We start from the raw sequence: 7,079 nt of genomic DNA, 5'->3' as shown, positions 1-7,079 counted from the left end.
AGGTAGCAGTTCCCCTTGTTTTCTCCCTTACCTTTTGGAAGATAAAGTTGTCAGCAAGAGAGGATAAGAATTTCCTTGACCTGTTAGTTTTGCCTGAGAGAGATTCCCAACAAATGTCTGGATAGTTGAAATCTCCCATGACAACTATGTCATATTTTTTGGAGAACTTGACCATTTGATGCATAAAGAGTTCATCAAATATGATGAATATGGGATAGATAGTTTGATATAGATATATGGATAGCTATATCTATCTATCTATCCATAGATATAGCCATAGATATATGTATAGATATTTCCATAGATATATGTATAGATATTTCCATAGATATATCTATAGATATTTCCATAGATATATCTATAGATATTTCCATAGATATTTCCATAGATATATCTATAGACATATACATAGATATATCTAAAGATATATAGCCATATATATTAAAAAAGAGGGAAAAAAATGGCGTGGGCTCCCGCTCAATTTTCTGCACCAGAGGGGGAAAGCTGATGACCTGGGGCCAATATTTGTAGCCTGGGAAGGGGGTAATACCCATGGCCCCTTCCCAGGCTATGAATATCAGCCCGGAGCTGTCTGCATAGCCTTTACTGGCTATTAAAATAGGGGGACCCCCAAAAAAATGATGCGGGTTCCCCCTATATTTTATAGCCAGAAAGGCTATGTAGACAGCTGCGGGCTGATATTCATAGCCTAGGAAGGGGCCATGGATATTGGCCTCCCCGGCTACAAATACGAACCCGAAGCCGCCCCAGAAATGGCGCATCTCTAAGATGCGCCAATTCTGGCACTTGGCCCCTCTCTTCCCACTCCCGTGTAGCAGTGGGATATGGGGTAATATAAGGGGTTAATGTCACCTTGCTATTGGAAGGTGACATTAAGCCCGGATAATAATGGAGCAGCGTCAATAAGACGCCTATCCATTATTAATCTTTTGAAAGGGTTAAAAAAACACTCATATAAGATTAAAGTCTTTTAATGAAATAAAACACAACATGGTTTTCATCTTTTTATTCAACTCCCAGATCCAAGCGACGACCTCGTCTCCTAGAAAAAAGCAAAAAATAATAAACCAACCGTATACTCTCTGTCCGACACAGTCCAATTAATAACGAGGGTCACATGACGATCTCCCCTATAGATCAGTGATATCAGGTGATGTCACTGCTCTATGAGGCCTTCTAGTGATGAACTGACAGGAGACAATGCCTCCTGCAGTCCATCATTGAGGTTACCTGAGTTCAGAGTCTCACTTTACAGCACTGCTGCGTGAGGGTTAGGGTTAGGGTTACGGAACCTCTTTCCCGGCGGAGGGATACACAGCTGAGGATTACCTCTGCCTGTCATTTCAGTGCTGGAGCCCCTGGAGAGTGGTCGCATCAGCTGATTCGGCTGTTCTCCACGGGAGATCGTCGTGGGATCCTCGATATTAATTGGACTACAGCGGAGAGGTGAGTATAGGTTGGTTTATTATTTTATGTTTATTACAGGAGATTGATGACTTCGGGGAATTAGGTGTGTGCGGTATGTACCCTGTTATGTGTTGTATGTTCTGTATGTTATATGTTGTATGTCCTTTGTGTTATATGCATGTTATGTATGTTATATGTATGTTCTGTATGTTATATGTATGTTCTGCATGTTATATGTTGTATGTTCTGTATCTTACATGTATGATCTGTATGTTATATGTTATATGCTCTGAATCTTATATGTATGTTGTATGTTCTGTATGTTATATGTATGTTCTGTATGTTATATGTTGTATGTTCTGTATGTTATATGCATGCTATATATTCTGTATGATATATGTTCTGTATGTTATATGTTCTGTATGTTATATGTATGTTCTGTATGTTATATGTTGTCTGTTCTGTATGTTATACGTATGTTCTGTATGTTATATGTTGTATGTTCTGTATGTTATATATTCTGTATGATATATGTTCTGTATGTTGTATGTTCTGTATGTTATATGTTCTGTATGTTATATGTATGTTCTGTATGTTATATGTTCTGTATGTTGTATGTTCTGTATGTTGTATGTTCTGTATGTTATATGTTCTGTATGTTCTTTTTTTTTTACATTCAACACATTAGCCAGATGATGGGACTACTACTGTCCCATCATTGGCTAATTTGTCACTCACTGTCAGGGTAGCAGGCATAGCCCGATGGGACTTATAGTCCCATCGGACGATGTCTGCATACATATATATACATACACACACAAACACACACACATACAGCACCGCAGCCCCCTCCCCCGCACATCCGCCAGACAGACTGATGACCCACGGAGAGCCCCGCAGCCCCCCCCGCAAGACCCCGACAGAGATGGCCGACCCCGACTAAAAAAAAAGTAAAAAAAAAACAAAAAACCATTGCTCAGGTGCCGCCCCCCCGCAGAGTCCCGCCCTAGGCACGTGCCCACGAGTGCCTAGTGGCAAATACAGCCCTGCATGGCACACTTCTTTACATTTATGGTAAACCCTACCTTCCCCAGTGCATCCAGTACCGCCTGAACCTTCTGCAGGTGATCTCCCCAATCCAGGCTGAAGGTTACAAATGTTATCCAGATAAGCTGCTAAGACTCAGTCCATGGCCCTCTGGAAGGTAGCTGGGGCTCTCTGCAGACCAAACGGCATCCTGGTATACTGAAAGCACCCATCAGATGTAGAGAAGGCCGTATTCTCCTTGGCATTTGGGGACAGGAGAATTTGTCAGTACCCTTTCACTAGGTCTATGGTGATGTGATATCTGGCTGACCCTTGCCTCTCAATGAGCTCATCGACCTGGGGCGTCAGATATGCATCGAACTTGGACACCTCATTAAGCTTCCCGTAATCATTACAGGAATGCCACTTTCCATCCGGCTTCAGCACAAGAACAATGAGGCTGGACCAGCCGTTCTCTGACTCCTCGATGACACCCAGGCTCAACATTCTCCTAACCTTCAAAATCACCTTGCTGCGAACTTTGGGGATTCGATATGGCTTTTGGATACCTCGCATATGCAGTTTTGTCAAGATCTCATGCTCAACATCCTGTGTACATCCTGGCAGCTCTGAAAACAGGTCTCATTTCCGTTGAAGCAGTTCTCAGCACTGTTGTTTCTGGGCCGGTGACAGTGTCTCTGACCCTATTACATCCTTGACCTTGGCTTCAGGAATGGCCCCCAGGCATGTAGCTTCCACCAGTTTCCTGTCTCACCATGATTTAAGGAGGTTGAAGTGGTACACCTAGTACTGCTTTCTTCTCCCTGGTTGGTGGATTTTGTAGTTTTTGACCACCTCATATGGCCCTTGCCACTTTGCCAGGAACTTCTTTCCGCTGTGGGGATCAACACCAACACCCAGTCTCCAGGGCTAAACTGTATCAGTCTTGCGGACCGATTGTAGACCCTTTCCTGGGCCTCTTGTGCTTGCAAGATTCTCAACCTCGCAATTGGCATCACCTTTGCAATAATTTCCTGCACCTGGGCCACATGTTCGATGATATTTTGGTGGAGTGTTACCTCTGCTTCTCAGGTCTCCTTTGTCTGAGGGTGCCATCTAAATAGCAGGACGAATGATGAGAACCCCGTAGAGGCTTGTGGGACTTCCCTAATGGAGAATAGTAGGTACGTTAGTAGGCAGTCCCAGTCACGGCCATCCTTCTCTTTTTATAGTCAGTCTGGTGACAGGGTAGTCCTTGGTGTCCCCGTGGATACAGTGGGCACCCACGTGTTTCCCTGGGATTAACTCGTGAGGGAGTGTGGCCCTTACCAAGGTCACCAAGCTCCCTAAGTCCAAGAGTCCCAACACCAGTACTCACCGGGCTGAAAGTCCACACTGCAGGTGGGATAGGCATAGTATGAACATTGCTTCTCTATGCTACAGTCCATCTGTTAGGAGGACATAGGATTACAGACAGCTATGTGTCCAGGACTGTGACATCTCCAGCAGAGCAAGTGTTTACCAATGGCCTTTGGCAACCCCTCGGTGACCCCTTGGGACCTCGGACTCCCCCAGTAGTGGAGCTATTACCCCTGTTTTGGGACTCTGACTTCATCTGGGTACCCCAGTAAGAGGATGCAACACCACCAGGCTTCCTTAGGGACCTCTCAATCAGTACATGATTAGTACAGTGATCTATTGCAGTGTCAGGTCAGCCCCATATACACTTGCATCACATAAACGTATAACTCCCAATATGTCTTTAACTATTTCAAGAAGATACTGGGAGTTATGCTTACTAGTCACCATCAGACCATACAAGACTCACAGTACTGATGAGACCTAGCATCACAAATAAACATTGACATCCAGGTACATTATATGTGACGTCTTTACTTTGAGTGATTTCCATCTCTCTTGTTTCCATGCACTACAGACGCCAAGATGAGATTTCATGCCCAAAGCGCATCTCTCTAGACATCTTTCTACTCTGTCTACAGCAGCACTTCCTGACATCACGTCCTTAAAAATAAAAGTATCTTCCATGCTGCTCCCTTGAATAAATAATTGCCCCTTACACTGCTCCTGTCTATAATATCCCCCAGTTTGCCTGCCCTGCTTCATTATATTCCCCCACACTGACCCATTGTATAATATCCCCTTCACACAAACACATACACACTGTTCCTCGCTATATTGTGCCCCCTCATTGCCCTATAAAGTGTCCTCACTGTAACACTATACCGCATTCCCCGCCTTCCATCTACAGGAATTGTCAGGAAACATAATGTTCAGTTCCTCCATGGAGCACTTACCATTCCCCACCTCGTCCTGTCCTCCTCTGTGAAGCACTCAGTACTGCGTTGGCGGCAAGATTATTTATTGGTGACCTCATCATGCTGCTGCACGGTGGGGCCGGGGATGACGGGTGCTACTCTACCTCAATCCTGGTGCTCATGTATTCAAATGTATTCATGGCTCAAAGACTCAAATACATTTGGATAGTAGCAGATGATAACTGGAGTTTCCCAGCTCCCTGCGGGCTTCAAGGGAACCTTTGGCAGGCCGCATGCCGCACACGGGCCGCAAGTTGTACATACCTGGCTTATAGAAAAAAGGGAAGAAAGTTCCAGCGCTAGGAATGGAAAATTAAAAATCCATTTTATTGTGCCAATGCATATTAAAATTCCAGCAGGTACAGCATATCAGTCGGATGACTGCAGAACAACGCGTTTCGACGCCTCAGATCTTAATCATGTTCATGATTAAGAACATGAACATGATTAAGATCTGAGGCGTCGAAACGCGTTGTTCTGCAGTCATCCGACTGATATGCTGTACCTGCTGGAATTTTAATATGCATTGGCACAATAAAATGGATTTTTAATTTTCCATTCCTAGCGCTGGAACTTTCTTCCCTTTTTTCTACTATTGATTGACTGCCTAGTCAAATCCATGCGCAGGATTTGGATCCTACCAGCAAGGCAGTGCGGTGAGCTGGATTAATCTGTTCTTTTACTCCATTTACCTGGCTTATAGCAACAATCTCAGTAACATCAAGTGTTGGTACATTTATTGTTGGGTACTAGAAATGAGCAAATCTCTTCTAAACAAATCAAATTTCATTAGAATTTCCAAAAAGTCACAAATTCTAGCAAATCTGAATTTTTGGGAAATCGATTTGATTGAATATACTGTAGGAGTAAGTACTTTTTGATGTTAAGATGAGGCATAGCCAGCATTGGAAGCACCAGTGAAGACAAGAATGGAGCAGAGCAGAAGCCTTAGGAAGCAAGCAAAAAACCTGCATGGAACTGTGGCAGCAGGGACAGGCATTAGGTTAGGTTACTATGATTTTATATTTTTCCAGCAGACCAACTGCTCATGGTTCATGTTATCTCCATCAAAGCAGTCTACCGTTTTTCTCTGAGGTACAGTCTGCAATATTCTCTCATAATATTGTGAGCCTTCGCGGGCCGGGTCCCCTCTCCTCCTGTAGCAGTCGTGACTTGTATTGTTTAAGGTTACTGTACTTGTCTTTATTATGTATACCCCCTCCTCACATGTGAAGCACCATGGAATAAATGGCGCTATAGTAATAATAAAGTGTTGCATGCATGCCACTCTGGATATGAGGGTGATACAAAGGAAACATGAGTTCTTGTTGGAATCCTGGGGAAATCATACTCAGGGCGACGATTAATTATAATTATTCACAGTAGAGGGGAGATAACGGTATACAGGCACACAGCTATGACACAGTTCTGAGCTGAAGTTAATCACAGGGGTTTTATTCAAGCTTCTTTTCATCACACAGAATCACTTCCCTTCATGCAATGCTTCATTTACATATATGAAAGTCGCAGGTAACATCTCTTCATACACACAGTGTCTTAACCTAATCAGAACTGTATCTTGCTCATGTAGTGAGTTGGGGGAGGGGATGAGTCCGGTGCTGTAGCTCTCTCACTTCTATCCTGAGGTAATAAAGATGCTCCTGCTGTCCTGATTGCTTCTTTGATAACAGCAATCGATTCCAAGGAACAACTGGTCTATACAGCTTTTCTGATGTCAGTCTGACAGGAGACTCTATCACAGCCTTACACTTGGATGTCAAGGACACAATAATAACTTTGCCAATATCCCCTGGGGCTGAGCTAACCACTTCCCTGTCTGCTATAACCTTTTTAACCCTATAGTGCTGGATTAGTCTAAATAAACAGTGCAGTTTTTATCTGACACAAAATATAAAGTTAGACCACTCTAAACATTAGGTAATCTTCTCCAAAGTAAACACAGCATACATTGGAATAATCCTCTAGAGCTACTTCTAATAGGACAAACGGACATGAAAATTGCTTATTTTGGAACCCATTTGCATTTGCCCAACTGAAGACTATGGCTCTGGCGAGAACCGATTTTTTTTAATAGTTCAGATGGAAGCCCGAGACCGAGTCAGGAATGGGAGCTCTGAAGAGATCTGAACCCAACCTTGTGAATGCTGGTCTGAATCTTTAATATCCAGATATAGCTGTGGGTATTTGTGTGTAAGTACATGTCCACAGCCTTTATCAGTGAAAATAATGAACGTGATGGACCCCATTATAAGTCCAAGTCGAAGGGGA

Source organism: Dendrobates tinctorius, unplaced genomic scaffold, assembly GCF_039654945.1.
Source record: "Dendrobates tinctorius isolate UK_male_01 unplaced genomic scaffold, ASM3965494v1 ptg000009l, whole genome shotgun sequence".
NCBI classification, from domain to species: domain Eukaryota; kingdom Metazoa; phylum Chordata; class Amphibia; order Anura; family Dendrobatidae; genus Dendrobates; species Dendrobates tinctorius.
Note: the sequence above shows the minus strand (reverse complement) of the source record.